Below are 24,482 nucleotides of genomic sequence, written 5' to 3'. Positions count from 1 at the left end.
TTGTAAAACAGCACGCGCTAACTGTTGAATCTGAACACTGTGTCATGGCTCCTCCCTGCAGTGTATGATATTAACTTATATTTTTAATCACTTGTGTTGCATTGACTATGATTTCAAAAAGGTCTCAAACTGCTTTGTGTGAAAGCGGTTTAACCTACAGTACCGAATTCATCGTAGTCGGTCAGTTGTGATGTCATTTTTACAAAATAACAAAGTATGTTAGATGAATATAAATGTTCACTCTGCCCCTTTGCTGAATAAGTATCAGAACGCTCAAGTGAACAAGGCATGATAACCTTCAAGCTAGCTTAAAGAGAAAGGTTGGAATAGAATAAATCTGGTTTTGTCATTTTATACAACTTTATACTTGTATCATGAACTTGTGTTCTTAGTTGTATTAAGCAACATTTGAAGTGTGTATCAATTTAGGAAGGTCACAAAGTTCACAACTGTTTATATATTTTTATAATAAAAACGGTCATTCTTCCATTCAGTCTTGTACATGTATTTCCTTTTTTTTCTCTTCATCAAGAATTATTTCTTTTTTCGCTTAATATAGAATAAAGTTGTAAAAGTAAGAAAAAAAATAAAACCCTTTTGCACAGTTATTTTAAATTACTTTACGCATGTACACATATGTATATATATATACTTTGGACGAAATAGTTCGAAAATATGACATCACAACCTGTAAACAATTTGAAGCTGTAACTTATCTATAATTTTACGCATCAACAACTGTATTAAACTCAAAGTTTTTGTTGTTGTTTTTTTTGACATGTTTCTCTTAATTCGTTCCAATGTGTATGTGGTAAAAAAAATACGTGAAGTATAAGTACGATTTTTACTTTAAGCGTAGTTTGAACGTCGTGTAAACAATATTATTTGTCCAGAACTGAACGTGATAGATATATATGTAGAAATCAGTTATTTTGTAACATTTATTTGCCATTTTTCGTAGATCAAACCATAACACATTTGAAAGTTTAAATTAAAACTAATTAAAAACATATATAATACGATATATAATATTCAAATTCATTGCTTATCACTGTAATTTTCAATTTACGATCCTCCAGTGGCACAGTGGTATATTTGAGGGCTCGTACTGCAAAAAAGCAAGTTTCGATACCCGAGATGGACAGAGCACATATAGCCCTCTGTATAGCTTTGTGCTTATTAACTAAACACCAAAACTCAACTTACTATTTTACAATACTTATACATTTGATGAAAATAAAATAACACAAACAGCATAATTTGAAGAAAAAATAACAAAATCAGACCCTCTGATTACGAGTCGAATGCCTTAACCCACCTGGCCATGCCGGGCCATATTTAAAGAAAAAATATGACAGAGAATTATGAATATGAATTCTAAGAGAAAAAATAAATATTGCAATCAGCAAAATTTGAAGAATTTTATCATCTTCGTCTTGCTCTTTGCATCCGATGGTGCATAACATAACATCATTCATCTAAGACAGTATTCTCTGATTACTTTCCACACTGGACAATTTCTGATGATAATCATAAAGAGAAAAGGCGAACCAGAGCTTGTTGAGTATTATTTTCTCACAAATACAGTTGTGCTTACTTTATATCTAAATATCTCAGTACGGTTGGTATGGGTATTAACACTTTTACTAATAAAGCAGAGAACAACATTTCGACGTTCTTAGATGACCTATTATCAAATGTCCAATGACATACTAGTGTTTTCGGGAACCTTATATCGTTGATTCTTGCTCTCGAGAATCTTCTACAAATTTAGAGAACAACAATATAATTCACATGCATCAAACTGAAACAAACATAAACATTAACATAAATGCATAACAGTAAATCAGTTACAACCGGTGTGAGACCACTCGTTATTCTATGTAAAGCATATAAAAATAAAGATTTCACACAGTAGTATTGACCTTTGTGGTAATAAGGGGATCTAATGTCTTTAAACATCTGCAAAATGTACATTCCAGAAATAAGGAAACCTTGCTTATACTAGTTTGTACAGTCTCTGTTTGACCAGGTGAAACGTAATCAGCTATACTTCACAAAACAGACCCAAAACCGCTGAAACAGGAACTCACTTCTATGAAGTCGCCATTGTACTAAGTAATGTTCACTTAAGTAGAATATTAGCGTATGCTTATGACCTTCATACATCCGATTTACCAGAAAAATGCTACCTACAGACAGAACACTTGCACAAAAATGTGTATATATAAATAAAGATATATTATATCCTCGTTATGAAAGGGTAAACTAATTATACCAATATCATAATATTGCATTACATGTGATATTATGATTTCCTTCTTTAGTGTTACTATTGTTATTAGGGCCCCAGTAATGTCATTGGATTACAAACAAGTTGGTCACAAATAATTTAGCAAAATGTGACCCCATCAATAATTCAGTGGTTAGTTAAAATATTATGTTCATAATTTTGTATATGCTTCAAAATAATATTCGAGAAAATATGCATTACAGTGTTACTTAACAGCATATGGCAGCGAAACGATTCTGTAATTTATCCAGAGTACGCGTAAACGATTATTTAAAATGCGAAATAAGATTAAGAATTATTAGGATTTCTAACCAGACACGCAGTTAGGAACACACACACCTAACGGATTTGAAACTTAGCTAACAGGGAAAGAACTAATAGACAATAGAGAAATAGCCTGTGATTATGTTTTAATAGCTCTTAGTATTCGTAAATCTAACAAGAGAGAATTCTCAATAGTAGCGACTGTAATTAGATATCAAATCGGTCAAGAGATGGAAATATGAGCTAAAAGTTTGTACTTGAAAAAAACAACAAAACAACCTCAAATTTATTCTATGAGCCGCTAGAAACAGGAAGTAGATTCCAGAATACTGTTTACAGTTACAACTTTTACAGTTGTTTTTCAGAATAGATATGACGTTTCGATCACTGATATGATAATTCTAAAATACACAAGTTTTAATGGTAAAGTTTTTGATAAGATGGGTAATAAATTACACTAGTTTGTACAGTCCCTGTTTCACCAGGTGAAATGTAATTAGCTCTACTTCATGTATGGATGCAAAATTTCAGGTTTCTAGATTCTTCCTTCTTAAAGCTACGGCAATCAAATTTCCTTTCTATATGTTTTTTTTTCACATAATAAGATGCGCACGCTCATGCACGTAAGCACGTAGATAAGTAATAATACCTACGCGCACACCCTGAAGGTCCACTTAGTATCGGTGTAAAATTTAAGCATTAAGTGTTGTTGTAACCTGTATCCTTACGAATATTATTATAAGGCATCCACATATTTATGAATATACTATATTATCTAACTATTGAATTACTGATCGGGTATAATTCCATCAATTTTATAATAACATTTTACTAAACTACTTACGACCAAAGTTTTTGTGGACTAATGATATTATTGATGTTTTCTTGCCGTTAAAACTTGTGTATTTGAGAATGATCGAACCAGTAATCAAAACGTCGTACCTTTCCTGATAACAAATCTTACTTTTTGTAAAAGCTGTAATTTTAACGTTACATGATTGATCAAAAAGTAAATTCAAAACGAAATTATTAAAATATAGAATGCTTGAATCAGTTTATACTATTTAACTATTTGGCAGCTATAGCAATAGATTTTTAGGCTACCGTATATTTCTGCTTAAGAAAAGCATAAATTATTACTTTTGTCTATGCCACAGAGACTATTTTCCAATATTAAAAAAAAATCATAAGTTGACATACGGGTAATAGATTTTAGTTATGCGTCTGGTAAAGAAACATAGGTTGAACGTTTACGTATAAATGTGGAAATATATGTGCCATACAAATAAAGTGTATTTTTAAACAAGTTACTGAAACTCCATTTCTTTCCTTGTAAGTAAAGTGTTCTTTCAAACGAGAGTATCCAATGGGGTTAAGGATTACAAGGGTATTTACACAATAAATAATGTCCGTGTGCGTTCACCGGATGAAGAGAAGGATCATTCTCTAAGGACATGGCCAAAGTCCCAAACTCTTTCGCCTCAGCCCAGTTTCTAACATTGTAGTTAAATTCACTGTACTTTTCATTTTAAAATTCGTTTTGATCTAATACACATACTTGAGAATAAGCCCTCGAATAATATTTGCACTGAATTTCGAAGATTATATTTACTTATATTTAATTTTTAGATTTTTTTGTGATTAAGCCCAAGGCTACACAATGAGTTATTTGTGCTGTATCCACCATGGGTATCGAATCGAAACCCGACTTCTTGCGTTATTAGTCCAAAGATTTAATTAGCGTTGTGCCACTCGTGGAGGTGGAGCGTAACATTTACCGTGATTAATTCAACTAAGTTGTCACTAAACGTCCGATCATTAAAGTTTGAAACACCACCGATATAATTATCAAATTTAAAATTACTGTACGAATTTTTAACAGTTATTAGGTTCCACGCAGAGCAATTCAACACGTACTTGTAAATTACATTTTTTTTCAGTTTTATAAGGGCCTGGTATGGCCAAAAGGATTAGCTCTCTTCCTTCTAGTCTTCCACTGCAAAATTAGGGACGGCTAGCGCAGATAGCCCTCGTGTAGCTTTGCGCGAAATTCAAAAACAAACAAACAATCAGATGTACATGTCTGAATTAATTTTTAAGCCTATGAAATTAGGAATATCTAAACTAACACGATCATCCAGGAATATGGGATTTCTGTCTTAACAGATTTGTTTAGAAATGTGAATTTTCCATCGTAACGCGATTGTAAAGGGGTGTGGGGTTTTTGTACCGGCGTGATTGCCCAAGTATGTAGTCTTTCCTCCTTACGCAACTGTTTAGGAAGGCGGGGTTTCCATCCTAATGCGACTGTTCAGAAAAACGAGAATTCCCACCTGGAATTGGCTTGTGTATCACTTATAAAAGACAAATCAGTCGTTCATAAAAAAGTATTTCCTTTTCCAAAAATGTTCGTTAATGTAATATGAAGAAAACGATATTGTAATATTGGAAAAATTTATTCCAATAGCTTGGAATTGCTCTCTATATAGGTTATTTTATGCATAAATTATTTCCAGGAAACAGCATGATATGCAAAATAACACTGAGAGAAAAATCTGTGTTCTAATACTAATTAATCTACGGCCCGGCATGGCCAGGTGGGTTAAGGCATGTGACTCGTAATCTGAGGGTCGCGAGTTCGCATCCCCGCCGCACTAAACCTGCTCGCCAATTTTGGATCAAAAGTGTTGAAGTAATATACTTTATTAGGAATTTACAGACAGTATAAAATATTTTACTAATAGTTTCTTTCATCTCACAGAAATTTAAAACGTCATTCTAAAGAAAAAGAAAACAGTTTTTATGGCTTGAACGGTAATATCGATACATATCAGGAAACGATACGTTTTGTTTCATATCATGTAATTCTAATAAGATATGAACTATTACATTTTGATATGATAGAGTTTAACAACTTTAATAAAATTTCTTATTACTACTATCTGTCTATCTCTTAGCACTTTAATTCTCTGATTCGTTAAGGTTATTATTCCATCACTTTTATCTGGTTTCAGAATCTTTCACTGGTCTGTTTTATTAAATGATTATTCGAATGTTATTAATTCACCTAAAAATAGAATTTATAATATGAAATATTCAAGAAATGGAATATCCTCGACAACTGTATTTATCACATGATAAAATAAATTTCCGTCTTCAATAAACACCAGTTCTACCTTGTTGTCTTCACGTACTACCAAAATTATTATATTCTGTTTCAACGGATTCTGGCACACGTGTTTGTTTTTTAATTTCGCACAAAGCTGCACGATGACTATCCGTCCATAATTTAGCAGTGTAAGGACAGAGAGAAGGTCATCACCACTGACCTCCAACTCTTGTTTGCAAGACACTTTCAAATCATATACTGACACATTTTACCAGCGTAATATTCCTAAAAGATCCTGTATTTTCATAACTGACATTAGAATCAATAGTTTTACATTAAACTTTGCCAAATATAAAATTTTACAAGAGAAATACCAAAGTAAATGAAACGTACTTCAAGGTTTAACCTAATTGATAGAGATAAATTCTGTGATTAGTTTAATGAGTTGATTCAGTTACTAAGTGTATAAAGAAATAAAATTTTGCTGTTAAGAAACCGTTTTGAAGAACGCGTTTATTTTTCTCACGAATCTCGCGCTGTGTAAAACTTTCTATTCCTATCGGTGACAGTAAATGAGCTAAAAAAGATTTAACTTTCTCTTGTTTTCTTCAGTGTATGTTCCAGCAGAAAACCTCACTTGTACTCGAGGATACCGAAGAGATGCTGACAGATGTTGTAAGTATATATTACACACAATAAGGTTATTAGTTTCCATTAAACACTAAAAGATGAAAGACTTTTAATATCATGTAGTTTTGATACAATACATTTGTTTTTTGATAATAAACTCGTTGATAGGACTATAAAAATTAACACTGGGTAAATAAATGTTTAGCTATGTACTTGTAACAGTTTTAGATCCATGTCCTCCTGGTCACTATGACAATGGATTACAAACTTACGTGCCCAGGAAAGACTCATATGGCACATTTTGCTTCTGACGCCTGTATAACTTGACCCGAAAATAAAATTACTGATGAAGAAGGAGCTGATAGTAAAGATCTTTGTAGACGTAATTGTTTTCTTTTATTGTTTCTTTGAAAGTTAAAAAATGTTTATTTTTGTTAAAACACATTGTTATAATGAGATACTTCTTCATAAGTTTCATGGTTTTTATTGTATTAAACAGCTTTGGTTTTTACAGAAAAGCTTTTCCAAGAGGTTGGAACACTTGTTGTAACGATTTAGTATGTTAATATTTTTTGTAAAAACTTATATTTACATAAAAACATATATATGACAGAGTGGTATTGTTTTGGTAAAATAGTTAACAATTACAAAAATATATTTACTTTTCCAGGATGTGTCAACAGTTGCTGTAACGATTTAGTATGTTAATATTTTTTGTCAAAACTTATATTTAAGTGTTCTACTCAATTTGTTGTTATATAACTAGACAACATGAAAGTATGGTTATAATTAAATGTTAAGTGTTCTACTCAATTTGTTGTTATATAACTAGACAACATGAAAGTACGGTTATAATTAAATGTTAAGTGTTCTACTCAATTTGTTGTTATATAACTAGACAACATGAAAGTATGGTTATAATTAAATGTTAAGTGTTCTACTCAATTTGTTGTTATATAACTAGACAACATGAAAGTACGGTTATAATTAAATGTTAAGTGTTCTACTCAGTTTATTGTTATATAACTAGACAAGATCAAAGTAAGGTTATAATTAAATGTTAAGTGTTCTACTTAATTTATTGTTATATAACTAGACAAGATGAAAGTACGGTTATAATTAAATGTTAAGTGTTCTACTCAATTTGTTGTTATATAACTAGACAACATGAAAGTACGGTTATAATTAAATGTTAAGTGTTCTACTCAAGTTGTTGTTATATAACTAGACAACACGAAAGTACGGTTATAATTAAATGTAAAGTGTTCTACTCAATTTGTTGTTATATAACGAGACAACATGAAAGTACGGTTATAAATAAATGTTAAGTGTTCTACTCAATTTGTTGTAATATAACTAGACAAGATGAAAGTACAGTTATAATTAAATGTCAAGTGTTCCCTCTAGCCTTTACTGATAACTTAGGGATGACTAGCGCTGGTTTGCACTTATTGAAAAACATTGAACTTATATTACATACATTTGTTTGTTGAATTTCGCGCAAAGTTACACGAGGGCTGTCTGCGCTAGCTCTAACTAATTTAGCAGTGTAAGATTAGAAGAAAGCCAGCTAGTTATCACCACCCACCGCCAACTCTTTAGCTACTCTTTTACTAATGAATACTGGGGTTATCTGTCACTTTACAACGCCCCAGCTACTGAATGGGCGAACATGTTTGTGTGATGGGGATTCGAAGTCTTTCTTTGGATTATAACGAATTATGCTAATTCTTACCAAATCAGCCTTGTCTTAATAATAACATTTTTAATCAATACACATTGTGGGTGACATTAAATTCAAAGGTAGTGGCTGAAGTACATTCAATATCGAGAAGGGTGATTTCGATTTAAATGTTATTTCTGTTAAATTAATATGGTTTAATAAACGAAAATAATAAACTTGAATAACTCTGGTAATTAATTAATTTTTCACAATTATTTTTATTTTGCAGTACAGATTTCTGAATTAAGTACAATTCTATAGTGGGCTGACTGCGATTTGCCCTCGGCGAGAATACAGTTGAGAAAAGCTCTTTCGGTAATGAAATCCAGCTATTATTACATTGTCTACAGAGTACGTCTTGAACGTATTAACAATAAGTAGTATTAGTAAAATTAAAACACTAGTGTGATTAACAGCAATATTTCACTTAGAAACAGAAAAGAAAGTTAAATATAAGGCCTTACAGTGAAAACAAGAATAATTATATCTATGGCTATTTTAAGTGAATTAATGTACATTTACATTAGTTTACTGCTTGCTTCAGGGTCTACAGTAGACCACGAAATTATACATGGTTCTACTGTTACAATAATATGTTCAAAAGATGTTCATAATAAAGAAGGAAAACTGATAAATTGGTACACACCTCTGAATGAAGTAGTGACAAGTAGGGAGAGAATACAAAGGAAAGATGGCAGCGAATTATTGTTGACTGACGTGCAATTTGAAAACGCGGGAATTTACACATGTGGAAATGGTGAAGGTGATTACAAACATAATGTCATTGGTAAATAAAAGTTTTTTATACTTATTACAAAAAATCCAGATCTGTTTAAAAATCGTGTAGTTATTTTAGTTTCTTAATTCTTTTTGTCCGGTCATATGCTATATTAAAAAAAATCCAAGACTTTAGCATCTCATACCATCAGCATAATTAAACAATTATATAAAAAGTACTGTTACACTGGGTAAATATATCGTGATATGTTTGTTTTGTTTTCAGTTTTTCGTAAAGTTACACAAGGGCTACCTCGTAATCCGCGGGTTCGCGCCCGTTCACAGCTATAAATATCAATCAGCCAAGAATATAATTCGGCGCCTCACCAGTGAAAGTGGGTTTTCTCGGGGTACTCCCGTTTCCCCCCACAGCAAAAGTTCTGTTTCATAGGATCTATAGATCCCAGCCCTGAAAAGAGGTACGTCATTTTGATTTCTAAATTTTAGATTAGTATTTAAATTTTGAATATCCAAAATTTTTAAGTGTTTAATAGCTAATACATATAAGTCATGAGACCTAATCATGTCGGCGCACTGTGTTTGCATCTCTCGGCTCTCTCCAAGACAACATCCTTAAACAATGATTTGTGGGTGTTCTGCTGAACCTTCCTCATCTTTCTTCGTCGTCTCTCTAGCCGGCAGTTGATAATTCAACACATTATCAACTTCTAGGTCATTCGTGACCATCGCGTTGTACGAATAACTAACATGCCACTCCTGACCATATCTCTCGCTTCCGTAATCAGGTAATTAATTTATTCTTGCCTTGTGTGGGGTGAAGAGAAACAGCAGTTTCTGACCGCCCCTGGTTATTTTTCGTTCATAATGAACGAAATCATAATTTAACCAAAATTCCTACCATGTCCTAAGTCCATATAAGTATGGAAAGGAGGAAGAGGTCATAGAGAACTTGACTTCCCAGGGTATGAACTTTTATTACTCAAACACCGACGACCTTCCTTAACCAGCTAAGGAAATTGTTTTGATCCACAATGTTTGGTTAGAAAACCAGTTAAATTGTAATAATTATCGGACATTGTATGCTTTGTGTTTATTATTATTTGTGCTCTAAATTCTGTTTGAAATTAATAAATAATTTTGGAAAAAAACCAAAAACATCACCATTGAAAATTTGGGTTTGCATCTCTCAACACTTTAAATCTTTGACAACAAAAAGAATTACAGCATTCACAATTAAGTACTAGATTTTTGTTATTTTTATGTACATATTTGGTTTGTTATAAAAGAAAAAAATACTTGTTAGGTAACATTAGGAAATATAAATGAAGAAATAGATTAATTTTTTTCCAATGTATGTATATACGTATGAAGATCGTGTGTATTGCATAATTTTATGCTGTAATTTGAACTAAGTGTATACAAGGTGATTCCTAGCTTGTTACATAGGCTTAGTATATAGGAAGTTGTCGTATTTCACTGATGCAAGCCTGATAAATAATGATAAGCTTTAATTGTAATCTGCAGGGATTTTAGAAAGGAAAAAATATTATTTCATATTTTTTTTGGTTACAAGGTTAAACAAATGGCCTAAGCTCATGTAGTGTAAGGGTAGAGATAATAATGCACAACATATAAATATTTACCAAAAAATAAGTTGATATTCAATTAGAAGATTCTAGAAGCTATACAAATGAAATTTGGAGACTGTAATATTAAAGATATATAAATTGTATTAATTTTAGCATGAAAATCACCTTGCTCTCATACTAGTCAGAGTTTACAATTAAGACAAATATATACAAAAAAATTATTATGGATGTATTTTTGGGGTTTCTCATTAGTTATTGTATGTACTATATTTTGATAAGAATCACTTCAATGTTTGTTCCTTTCATTTTTTTCAGGGAGTATTTTGGAGTTAAGATAGCCCTGTACTTTGTTTGGTTTGGATATTACACCTGTATGCTGATTCCAGCTTCAGTAGTAGGAGTGTTGTGCTTTCTGTATGCTTCACCTTGATGGGTGATGCTCACAGGTTTGAATAAGGGGGAGAAAAAAGAGTTACCAAACAGTTTATTATTTTTATAACTCATGTTTGATCATTTTCTAATTTATACCTCAGACAAATCAGTTACTTAGAGCTATGTGATTGATGGAATGTGGTAAGTGATTAATCGCTAGACTAATTAATCACTGTTTAGCTAATTAATTATTTTCACACAAACTATTTGTAGCTGGAATAATTGTAAAGAATAATAATTGGAACCATTAATTTTTATTGGTTGATGTGTTTTGAACCATTAAAATATTTTAATAATTTTTGTGATAAATTGATTTGAACATAATTTCAGTTAATCAGTTATTTTATATGTCATTATCATTGAAATTGATAGTTGTATATTATGATTGATTTAAATGTACAGCTGTACTGTGTTTATTCTATAAACTTAAAACAAAACTGCATTTTTTTTGCAGTAAGGACATTTGTGAAGACTACAAGGACACCATTTTATGTCCTCGGTGTGATGTAGATATGGAATATTAGGCCAGATATGCACTTTTGTCAGAATAACTCACCTTTTCGACAATGGTGCTGCTGTATTTTTTGCTGTTTGTATGTCACTCTGGGGTAAGAATAATATAGATTTACATATTAAAGTTGAATAAATATTATTCTCTACTTCAGACTCTGTTAGAACTTTCATACACAAAATATCAAATTGTTATTGAGTTTTAATACTTTTTTTAAGTAATGCTTTTCTTGTAACTATTTTCTTTTTGCATGTTGACTATCCAACATGCATAGTAATTTTGATTTTAAGATTAAAATTACTTGTATGCATTAGAAAATGTTCAAATTTCACATACAAAATTTTTATAACCTCCAGATAATTATCAAACATTTTTGTACAGAAAAAAACTTAATGTTTTGTCTGTTATTTTTACTAATGAAACTCTGTATGGGCTTGGTAGATTTGACCACTATAAACAATTAGGAAATTAATATAAATAATGTTTTTTTCCTTCTGGAATAACTACAAACTATAACTCATATAAAATTGCTTAAATTTGATAACATTATACATTCATGTACAAGGGGAGAACAGAAAAGTGCCTCTCCCTTGAAAATGTTGTTAATTTATTTGATATCATATTTGAACAGATCTCATGAAGTGCATTTTACACATTTTTCTGTTATCTAATAAAATATATAACAAATTAACAGCATTTTCAAGGGGGGCCACTTTTCTTGTCCACTCTCTGTTTATATATTTATTATTTTTATTATATTGATCTTTCAACTGTGCCTGGATAACAGTATAGAAGTTACAATGACACGGTGCATGTGTGCTCATGCTACTATATACAGTAATATAAAACTGATCTTTACAAAGGACCTGAATTTTGGGAAAGTAACTCGCTAAGAAAATCCTCATGAGATGTGTAGTAATGGACACCCATAGCAAAAGGGTTACTTCAGCATAAAAAGGTCCAACATTGTATATTTACACTACTTGAAATGGCCTTAATTTCAAACCAACATAAAGCACATCAAATTTGCTTCACATCCAAGACTTCAAACTTCTATAACTGAAATCTCCCATCAAACACTTCAAAATAATTCCAAAAACATGTTATTACTTTGAGATTTCTTTGTCTGTAATTTGGGACTTTTCAAGGAAAAAAGAAAACACTTTACAAAGTTTTTAATTACTAACACTTTGGTGAACAAAAATAGTTGAATTAATTGTCACAAGTCATATCAGTTTAAAGAGTGATTTATATTCTGTTGCAATTTCTTTCTTTACTGATGATAAACCTTTCACTTTGTTTTTATTTACTTTCAGCTGTAATATTTCTTGAATTGTGGAAAAAGTATTTGGAAATAATTACCCACCACTGGGATATGACTAGTTTTGATACTTTAGAGGTAATGTGTACCTTAGTAACTAACTTTATCACAATGGGCTTGTGTATTTAACATGAACTTTTAACCATGGCAGTATACCTACTGTGATTCTGAAGGTACTAGTTGTGTCATCACAAACTTTGACAGTAATCATAAAAAATATTTTAATTATATGTTGTCATAGTGTTGACTGTTCTGATTACAAAGTGATTTTATATGTTAAAATTAAAAATACTTCATTTACAAATTTTCAAATTTCACTTATGTAGTTCTTTAAACATCCTTAATAAATATCAGTTGTTTGCTGTCAGTAAAAAGTTTATTTTATCTGTTATTTTACAAACTATAACTCTCTAAATGATCAGTCAATTTAAACACCCTCATAACCATAATAAAAAAAAATATTAAATAATTAAAAATTACATTTTTATTGTGCTAGAATGACAGCAAATTGTGGCCCTAAACTATGATAGTTTATCCTAAATAACTAAAAACTTGTGACATCTGTTTATTCTTAATCTTATAGTTTTATCGACTTTGAACCACATGTAACTATTAATACTTCATCACAAGTTTTAAATCACTTGGTGAACATTTAACTCATGTTACCCTATTGAATTACATTAAACAATATGAAGAATATTTATTATTGTTATTCTTTATTTTAGCTAATCTAACAACTTTCTTGTTTTTTTCATTTTAGTTACTTTTATAGTAATAAATAAAGAATACTCATGAAAAACAAAAAATGTACTATTTACCAGCATCTGTTTTTGTTCTTTACTAATGGCACTACCACACTAAATGCCCCCTGTTAGTACAGTGGTAAGTCTATGGATATACAACATCTGAGATAACTATTGGCAGCTTGTAAAAGAGAGGCTGTGATTGGTGTGCATGCCAAATGACTCTAATTTCCTAGTGTATGACATCATAAATAAATAAAATAGAAAGCTGTAAAATTTTTGCCTTGTCTGAGTAATAACTACAGTGGAACCCTTCTAAGTGGCCAATGGGTGACCAAACCTGGTCACCCATTGAAAGTGGTTATTCAATCACAGTCCCTTTTTGTTTATATAATCTCTAATTATGTACAGTGGAACCCCTCTCATCAAGCCAGTTTGTCTCAGTTCTGAAGGTGGCTGCTTTAGAGGGATTCCACTGAAATTTACATAAAATTATTCAATTCTTGGAGGGGTGATAAATAAATTATGGAAGAAGGGAGAATCTAAGAACTTAAATACAATTAAAATTTGATTCAGTAATTACATTGTGATACAAAGTTTACTTGTATACATCGATAATAAACTAGCTTAATTACATTTTGAATTTAACTCTGTAAAAGGTTGTGACATATGCAGTTTGACTTACTTGATGTGAAAGGGTTAATGACCTTGTTTTCCTGCCTTGATTGGGTGCTCAGGACTTTTAACTTTGTTTGTTTCCAGTATTATATTTACAGCTACTCTCTAGTATTTCCCTTTGAACATCTTTTCAAACTTTGTCTTATAAAAATAATATTTGAATGTTCTCTAGAAGTATTCTTTTGAGAAAGTTTCTCAAAAATATATGTTTAAAAATGTAAATTTCTTAACACAAAGATTTTTTTTTTCCTGAACTCTTGATCATAATGTGGTTTGTTTTTATATCACCAGGAACATCCAAGGCCAGAATATTTAGCTAAGTTATCAACATTAAAGAAAAGGAAAGTAAACTTTATTACAGGGGTAAGAACATCACTATTATCAATTTATAATAAACATCAAAACAAAAATCTGACTTTTTGTCCAGTTTTTCCATTTGTTTTGTTTTTATACAAGATCTATCTGTTGATGATGGCAGTGTTGTATCAGATTGTAAGTTTTATGATGACAGTAGAAGTGTTTGGTGTTGGTTTTACAACAAAATTGTAACTAAATATACTCTATCAAACAAAATTAACAAGCTGTGTATCTTTTGTATGAATTCTTTTTAAAAGTATTGAAAATTATTAAACTTAAAAAAATGCCTTATTCTTCTTGAAAGATAGTTATTTTGGGTGAATGGTCTTCAAAGGTATAATTTAAAGAGGGTGATAAAACACTTTTTTTAAGTAATTCAGTATAAATGCACCACATATAGTTTAAAAGATAACAAAGTATAAAAATTGATGTTAATAATAAAAGTTTAAAGATCTTGATAGAACATTGTTTGAGATTGAAAGTTTAAAATGTCAACTTTTATGCTTGTTTGAAATATTCTCATTTAAAGTTCCCGGTCTGGCTGCCAGGTGGTTAAGGCACTTGATGCATAATTATAATGTGATGGTCAATCCCATTATTTGTTTGTAAAAGAGTGTCCCAAGAGTTGGCAGTGGGTGGTGATGACTAGTTGCCTTCCCTTTTGTCTTATACTGCTAAATTAGGGACGACTAGCACAGATAGCCCTTGTGTAGCTTTGTGTGAAATTCAAAACAAAGCAAATCATTTAAAGCTCATTAAATTTTATCCCTTTTTTTAAACAAAACAAAAAAACAGGTTAGATATTCCAATACCTAAGTTGTGGTTTTATTATCTCCTTCAAAAATAATGTAAATTGAACTTCAGAAGGAATATTACAGCAGTTTTTATCAGTTCTGGTTCTTTTTCTAAGTCCATGTGTTTGAACTTTATTTCTTACAAGTTATGAAAATTCATTACTTAGTTTTACACTGATGTGTTTTTCTAAATGCTTCTGTGATGTACACTGTAACATGTAAATGAACCATGTGTTTCCTTTTGAAAGAGACAAGTACTGCACACCATATTTTCCTGGTCTGTGGTATCACTATTTGAGAGTATTTATTTATGAATTAATTTGAAGTATATAGGTGTGTACACTAAAGTTATGTAAACGTTTAAGATTTCAGATTTAAAGAAGAACCAAATATGAGAACAATGAAGTTTAGAAACAGGTTCAATAGGTAATGAAGACTTTATTTAACACAGTAACAGTGTTTGGTGTTCAGTGGGAATGAGAAACTTATCTATATACAGTAATATGTATGTATGCGTATGTGTACATTATTATTAAAAATTATTAATTTGGGAAGGGGTGTAGGGATCGTCGGAAAAGTTGAATCAAAATATAAAAATTGTATTTTCAAACTGACAACTCGGGACTCTTAAAAAGTAAACAAACTATTTTGATAAGTACTGTAGCCATGGAGTTAAAAGAGGGGTTTATAGCTTAAGAAAATAATACAGACATTACTTCCAGCTGTATTTATTTACTTTTTTAGAGTCTTTAGTCGTAGGCTTGACAATACAGTCTCTGTATTTTGATTCATGTTGTGTTTTTTATTTTTCTGACAGTCTAGAATGAGTTTTTATTATATTGTTACTTAAGTTGATTTTTATATTCATTTATACAGAATACATTCTAAACTACACAAGTGCATGTGAATTCAGTTGAATGTTACATATTTCTTAACAGTTTACTGTTACTTCTGCTTTATGTTTCACTCATCCACCACATATTAAAAATAAATAAAAATGTGCAAGAGAGAATAAACATATTTACTGGTATACACCTGTAACAAACAAACTGTAAAGTTGTTCTCAAAATACCATTGTGAAGGCAGAGATTGTATGATAACAAATCTTAATGACTAGCTTCCATCAGCTTGCACTATTATGTAACAAAATATGAACAGCAACAAAGGAATCTCAACGCAATGGAATAATGTTTCTTTTAATATAATACAACAAAGGTTAATGTAACATAAACATACACAGTCACATGCTTACTTTGATAGGTTTACATAACAAATATGTTTGTTCTTCAACAGCCTGCTGTATACAAGTGTTTTTTAGAATAAGGCAACACAAATAATTCATTCAGTGGCACACTTTGCTAAATTGTTAATTATCAATAACATTTACTGACACTACCTATTTAAAACTGCAATAGCCTAATGAAAGAGTGATATATGCAGTGGTAATAAATACTGAATATGTACTTGTGACTTCTGCTAAGTACAAAAATCAGTAGAAAGAATCACCAATGAGATATTGAATAGTGACATCTGTTATGGTAATCATACAGTGTCAAAAATCTGTTGAAATATTACCAGGGAAATAAACTTGAGTAATGATGAATAACAGTGGCTTCAATAATAATATGCAACATCAGAATCCCCTAATTTTGTTGTGGCTGTTTCCAATAAAAACACTAGAAAATGCACTAACTGTAGTTTCCAACTGATGTACATACTAGTAAAATACTGGATTTTTTGATGGCTAAAAATGAAGAACTTAGAAAATTTCACAGTGTGACATAATTAAGGATGGGGAAGTTTTAAAGTATTGTCAATTTCTTGCAGAAATCTGTGGTGTCCTGTAACACAATAAATATCATTTTAAATAATTTTTAATTTTATAGTGGAATCAAAATGGTGATTTGTTGCTTGTGTAAACTGTGAACAATAGACCTACAGTTTTATTTGCTTACTTTTTTTTTATTTTCTCTATTTGTGGATTTTAAATACGTAGGTTTTAATTATCTCCTATGTTGACATTTTTAATGCACAGCAATGAGAAAATATGTGTTTAGAGTGAGACATGACCCCCACTAGGCACGTATAAAATTATTCCAGTAGAAAAACAGCTCTTTCAAATAAAACAAGTGTTTAAAACATCTCCTTAAATAACGAGTTGTGTTTTTTGAAGTAATTATTTCTCAAGGTTTTGTGTAAACTTGTTTAACATGAGTCCACTCAGAACAATTTTGCATCTGTTATGTACTTATAACCACATAACGCATCTTTTACTGAAAAATAATTAATTTTTAAGTAAGTCATGGACATTCACAGTATTCCATATAGCATATCTGTCTATGTTGTGGTTCAAAATGCTCAGTCGATTTTGTTGTAGTTTTGTGTAACAATAACATGAATAAAAAAATAATACAATTAAGTAGGCAAATTTTAATTTTGTCTCAACAATCATGAAATCATGTATTTTGCTTATTATCAATCTTTTGGTGGTCCAATCTATTTACAAGAAAGGTTTTCAGTGGTGTTTCACGAATAAGTCTACTTTTAAAGGTTTTTTTACCCAGATGATTAGAGATCACTAAAAGGCTTAATAGAGATAAATTAGTACCACAGGTGGTACTATTTAAGAGTAAGGCTGCATTCTTAAATTCAGATGATTTTTATAACTTCATGATCATTGATTTTTGGTTCTATGTTTAAAGTAAAATTGTTTTTAAAAGATGCACTTTGCAAATTTGGGAGGATTTTTTATTATTTTCAGTGAATCCAGTTTCCAATTTTCTGCAATATAGCATTCTAGACGGTTATTTCTCATAATTATGTCTTCACAGAGAGGTGTACTGTATTTGAAGATAGCTGGTATGAGTATTAAAACTTTCATTAAAATAAATTAGAGAACAATGTTTCAACCTTCTTAGGTTTCTTAGGCCTTCAGGATAACAAAAAGAGTTTTAATACCCATACTAGCCATCTTAAGATACATTTTTACTTCACTTGGGTTCCTCATCATCATGAGAGAGATATAGTTTTTCTGTTGTTTCATCTTCTTCCAAACCCTTTTCAATCGACTGCTATACCTACATATCTTTGCAGATTATCTTGAAATTTGGTAGGGTCATACTTTAGTCCAATATGTCCAGTCAGTATTTTCATTTTTTTTATTTAGTCTTTTTTAAGGGGTCAGATGTCAAACAACCCAAAAATATATATTTTGGGCTCTTGTGTGGTTATATTTAGAGCAGTCTAGAAGACAACTGGCACACATGTGAATATTCATGAGCTTAAATAATACAATGACAAACAAAAATAGCTAGATTTTGCCATTTCGAATCTTTTTTTTTCGGGGGGGGGGCAACAGTAAGAGATTAAAAAAAAGCATAATTTAGAGATATTTGTTGATCATTTACTCAGCCATATTTTGACCAATTTACATGGTATCTGGTACAAAGATATTTTTGTACAGGTTCCAAACATTGACAAACAAAAAATTGTGAAATTGTCCATTTTTAGTAATTATAAAATGTGTTAAGATGCCACAAGAAAGCATAACTTTAGAGTTGTTTGATCAGTTGCAGGTTTCATGGATTTTGTTTTATCATATCCCACAGAAAAATTTGCTGCTCAAAAAATCCAGGTAAAGACTTAGTGAGCCACTCTGTAAAAGGACAAACAATCTCCAAATGTGTGAAGAAATCTGGACTTTAACTGCCAGACTCCAGTTATAGTTTGCTACAGCAAAATGTTTTTTTTTAACTTCTTTAAAACTATTTTACATTTACAAATATATTCTCTGTTACAGTAGCTCTTGATGCAGTGATTCTTTATAGACTTAAGAGGATTATATTTTTATTCTTTAGGTTACAGTAGCTCTTTCCTCACAGACCTAACATATATTTTTATTCTTCAGGTTACAGTAGCTCTTTCTTTACAGACCTAACATATGTTTTTTATTCTTTAGGTTACAGTAGCTCTTTCTTTACAGACCTAACGTATGTTTTTATTCTTTAGGTTACAGTAGCTCTTTCTTTACAGACCTAACATATGTTTTTATTCTTTAGGTTACAGTAGCTCTTTCTTTACAGACCTAACGTATGTTTTTATTCTTTAGGTTACAGTAGCTCTTTCTTTACAGACCTAATGTATGTTTTTATTCTTCAGGTCACAGTAGCTCTTTCTTCACAGACCTAACATATGTTTTTATTCTTCAGGTCACAGTAGCTCTTTCTTCACAGACCTAACATATGTTTTTATTCTTCAGGTCACAGTAGCTCTTTCTTCACAGACCTAACATATGTTTTTATTCTTCAGGTTACAGTAGCTCTTTCTTCACAGACGTAACATATGTTTTTATTCAGTGATGTCGAGAAAACCCACTTGTAGAGAAATACATATGCAAAAACGGCTCGTTTGGGTTGAGAAAATATTTTACATAGAAGAGCGAACAACGTTTCGACCTTCTTTGGTCATCGTCAGGTTCACAAAGAAAGAGGTAACTGACCGGAAGCTGACCACGTGTTTGGAAGGGGTTGTGTAACTGAGTGTCGGAATGTAGAGGGCGGTGTTAGATGTTTGAATATATAATTTATTTATTTTATTATATTAATATAGGTATAAAGGCATTCCTTCATATTGGTTTATTTTGGGTTTAAGTTGTTGTATAAGTAAGGCTTCTTTAATTTTGCATTTGTTTATGTTTGTTTCTTTATTTAGTATTTGAGTGTTTTCTATCGTTATGTTGTGTTTATTTGACTTGCAGTGTTCGAAAACGTGTGAAGGTGACTTTTTATGTTCTTTGAATCTGGTTTCCATTTTTCTACTTGTTTCTCCAATATAGAAGTCATGGCAGTTATAAATAATGTTGGTGTGGTGTTTGTCAATGTAGTTTTTACATAGAATAGACTTCAGTTTTGTGCCTGGTTTTTGAATAAATTTGGTATTAACTGGAATGTCATATTTTGTTACTAGTTTTTGCCAAATGTTGGTTATTTGTCTGCTGATGTCAGGAATATATGGTTTGCAGCAGTATATGGTTTTGTGATTTTTTTTATTCGTGAGATATATTTACCTTTGTTTGTTGATTTTGCTTTCTGTCTAGGTGTGTGTGTGTGTGTGTAATGTTTTCTAAGGTTTGTGGAGGAAACTTATTGATGTTGATGAAGTATTTTTTTATTTTGTCTAAATCATCGTTAATTTTATTTGGTGAGCATAGTTTTATGGCTGTGTTTATTTGGTTTCTTAGTATGTGGAGTTTTTGTTTTGTTTCATGTGCTGAGTCCCAAGGAATGTATAGTCCAGTATGGGTGATTCTTCGGTGGATTTCTGTTTTGAATTGTGTGTCGGTTCTTGTAATTTTGAGGTTAAGAAATGATATTTGATTGCTTTCTTCCTGTTCACATGTGAAGTTAATGTTGGGATGTATAGAGTTAATGTGATTGAATAAATTAAGTATGTGTTCTGTAGATGTGAATCCCACAACCATGTCATCTACATATCTGTACCAGTATAGTGGTGGATGTAATGCTGTGTTAATTGCTTCTGTTTCAACTTGTGTCATAAAGATATTGGCTAGAACTGGTGATACTGGGTTGCCCATGCTTAGGCAATTTGTTTGTATATAGTTGTGGTTGTTGAACATGAAGTTTGTCTTTATCGTGGTGAATTCTATGCGGGTTGCTAAAAATGTCTATAGTTGGGTTAGGGTCTCGGATATAGAGTTCTAAGGCTATCTTGCGGGCTTCACTGGTTGGAACTTCTGTAAAGAGGGATATAACATCGAAACTGGCCATTAAGGCTTTATGATTAAGTTGATTTAGATTAGACTTGAAATTAAAAGTCTTTGATGAATGAGCTGGCTGATGTTACATATTTGGAGAATGCCCGTGCTATGTATTTACCAAGATTGTAATTAAACAATTCATATGTGGACATTATTGGTCGTAATGGACAATCTGGTTTATGAGGTTTGGGGATGCCGTATATTTGTGGTGTGTGTGAGTTGGTTTTACGTAGGTAGGAATAAAGTGTTTGTGAAATTGTGTTGGCTTTTTCCATTTTTAGTAGTAATTTGTTAAGTTGCGTCTCGTGTGTCTTTGTGTGTATTGGTTTAAATTTGTTCGTGTCTGATAAGATGTTCTTCACTTTTTGGATGTATTCATTCGTGTTCATTATGACTATAGCGTTACCTTTATCTGCTTTTAGAATTTTTTATGTTTTGTCTTGTTTTAGGTTTTAATGGAATTAATGCCTCTTTTGTAAGATTGTTTTTTAGTTTTCTGTTTTGTGAGAAAATTCTTTGAAAAATCGTTTAAGATGTTGTTTTAATTTTACCTGGGAAGTTTGGCTGTTGGATGTCAATAAAATTATCTAAGTTGTCTTCTTTCTGTTGGTTGTTTTGGTTGTTTCCTTGTTTTGTCCTCTGTGGGAAGTATCACAAGTCTCCTGGCTAGATCTTCTAAACATGTTTTGATTTCTATGGTTGGAATGTACCTTGGTGCTATTGCAAAGTTGAGTCCTTTGTTAAGTAGATGTTTCTCGTCTGTGTTTAATTGTCGGTCGGATCTGTTAATTATGAGGTTAGTCAACGGTTTGTCATTTTGGTGTCTTTTCTGTTGTTTGCATCTTACTTTTTTCTAGTTTTTGTTGTGGCATATCTTTGTGTCTCTGTCGTTCTTAGTATTGATTGGGTTTATGTTTCGTTGTATAAGTCCATAAATCTCTGGTTTGATGCAGCATACCAGTTGATGGTCTAGGTTCATTTTTTGTTTTTTGTAAATCATGTAGTTCTTTGTATTTTGTGTTCAACATGGCTTTAAGTAGTTTTTTCTGTAAATTTTGGATAATGTTTGTGTATTTATTGAAATTTTTTGAAAGTTTTACCTTTACAAAATTAGGGGTTAGTTGTTCCTTTCTACATTGTTGAATAAAATTGTAGAAACAACTGACTCACTGTTAACCTTTTCTATATTTATAGAAGAATAGCCACCTTCCTTACTGAATTGGGTAAGTTTTACCTGTTTCTAATTTTGGCAATTCCAAATGGACATAGGTTATTTTGTTCATCATTTAGAATAACAAAATTTAACCAGAATCTGACTGCAAAAGTTTTTATCCCTATTTATTTTAGTGCCAGATAAATACCGTTACAGTCATCCAAAGTTTATTAGAATAATTTATATATCTTGAGAAAACATACACATTTTATTGGTGAATGAATACAAATTATGCACACTTTTCAAAACAGAACTTATTTCTTTAAAAAAGTAATTTATGCCACATTATGCATGTTATCTAAATTTTTAATTAACTTTTCTGTTTGTACAGAATGTAATAAAATAACATAAGAAAGTAATTATGTATAAGTATATTAAACATCACTAAGAGCACACTTTATCACTTTACCAGTCTTAGTTTTATTATTGTTCAAATCTGAGTGTTTTGTTAAATAAACTTGTGGATCAGTGTGAAACACAGTAAAGTATATTTTGTTGTAATACCATATAGTGTTGTGATGAAAGTAGTGAAACTGTTCACATTGCTAACAAATATATACAGAAATACATGAAAATTGTTTAGTATTTAAGTATACTTATGATAGTTAGATGGTTATTTGTAACTTTTTAATTCATTATTATGTATTTGATTCAGTGACAGTTTATAGTGAAGAAGAGTAAATATCATATACAGTGTGCAGGGATAAAATATCATATACAGTGTACAGGGATACTGAAAAGGAAAACTTGTATATATGTATTTCAGATGCTCTAAAGGCAATGCAAGTGCAATATGCAAACAGTGTCATGGATATAGTATTTTTAAGCTTTTACATAAACATTAACATGTTAATATGTAACTCAGATTGCCATCTTCAATTTTATCATCCTTTGGTGATTAGAAATACTTTTGCAGTGTATTTGATATTTAGCATACAACAGACTTGTACATTTTACTAACAGCTTGCAACATCTTGTGTAGATACGCACAGTAAATTCAGAAATATAGTGATCATTCCATCTGTAATATGGCATTCGTCCAATAAATCAACCCCATGTATTTTATGTTAAGGATATATGTGTGTTTTAACACATAACTTCAAGACTTGTGTATGAAGGCTACTAATAAAACAAATTTTAAAATATGGAATTCTATTTTGAAATAAAAATATGAGATAAAATCATGTTAAAATTAATAATAAAACATCTCTTATTAATGCAGCCAGTTTTTGTAGAGATATTACATAAATTGGCTTCACTATGGCATGTTATATATTTTAAAATTGTCAAAGAGTACTAAAAATGTGTACAAAAACTACCATAAAAAGATATTTCCACTGTGAAACTAGAATTTAAAGCTATTTTTATGTTGCAATGAAGTTGATTGTTTTGATTTAAAGATTAACATGTGTTTCCTAATGATTTGAGAAATAGTTAGTGTTTGCTAATTTTATGGAAACTAGTGTATCTAGACCACAAGTGTCTTGATCAACAGTCATTGGTATCCTATTTCTGACAACAACAACAAAACAAATGGTGGAAGCTAAGATAAGGCTTAACATTTATTTAGATCATGGACAAATTAAGAAGAATCTGGAAAATTCGTCTTCAATTCCAATGATTTGTATTTTATTATGACTTCCTCTCCATCAATACAAAATTATTTGGTCATAGTATTTCTAATTGTTCAAAACTACATTGCAGAAATCTCTGCTCTGTGTGACAGCAGCAGAGTAACTTGAAAGCTGGACCTGAACCAGACTTAGAAAGTTTGATATTTATAACTGAGGAAGATAATGAATTTTGTAAATAAGAAATAATACACTTTCAGACAGCAAGATATTTATACACTAAAGATTTGATTATGAAGAATAGAACTTAATGTTTCACCTAAGAGTTCTAAAAACCTCTGACATGAAATGATGAGTTTAATAGTATTATCAATTGGTTGTCATTAGTGTTAAGGTAGTTTATCAAACAGTTTTTATTTATGTCAACCTTTTTCTGTATGTTAATATTCTTTTTGTAAAATAGTAAATACTGTTCTGAAATATTGTATATAGAAATACATCACACTCAGACTGAACATGAAAATAGTTTGACTTTGAAGATGTACCTTTGTAAAATAGTTAATACTGTTCTGAAATATTGTGTATAGAAATACATCACACTCAGACTGAACATGAAAATAGTTTGACTTTGAAGATGTACCTTTTGTAAAATAGTTAATACTGTTCTGAAATATTGTATATAGAAATACATCACACTCAGACTGAACATGAAAATAGTTTGACTTTGAAGATGTACCTTT

The 24,482-nt window shown here is 30.8% G+C and overlaps 2 long non-coding RNA genes across 2 annotated transcripts in view; one reads left to right on the top strand and one right to left on the bottom strand.

Moving 5' to 3' along the window:
* The window catches only part of LOC143231593 (uncharacterized), a 161,667-nt gene that overhangs the window by 127,273 nt on the left and 9,912 nt on the right, over positions 1-24,482 (bottom strand). The gene's annotated exons all lie outside the window — the stretch shown is intronic.
* On the top strand, positions 10,251-12,839 carry LOC143257402 (uncharacterized). Its single transcript, XR_013031838.1, has 3 exons — positions 10,251-10,919; positions 11,233-11,386; positions 12,606-12,839. It is a non-coding gene; the product is annotated as an uncharacterized LOC143257402 (long non-coding RNA).

The sequence above is a fragment of the Tachypleus tridentatus genome, chromosome 1 (assembly GCF_004210375.1).
Source record: "Tachypleus tridentatus isolate NWPU-2018 chromosome 1, ASM421037v1, whole genome shotgun sequence".
Classification (NCBI taxonomy): Eukaryota; Metazoa; Arthropoda; class Merostomata; order Xiphosura; family Limulidae; genus Tachypleus; species Tachypleus tridentatus.
This window is presented reverse-complemented; position numbering and strand designations above follow the sequence as displayed.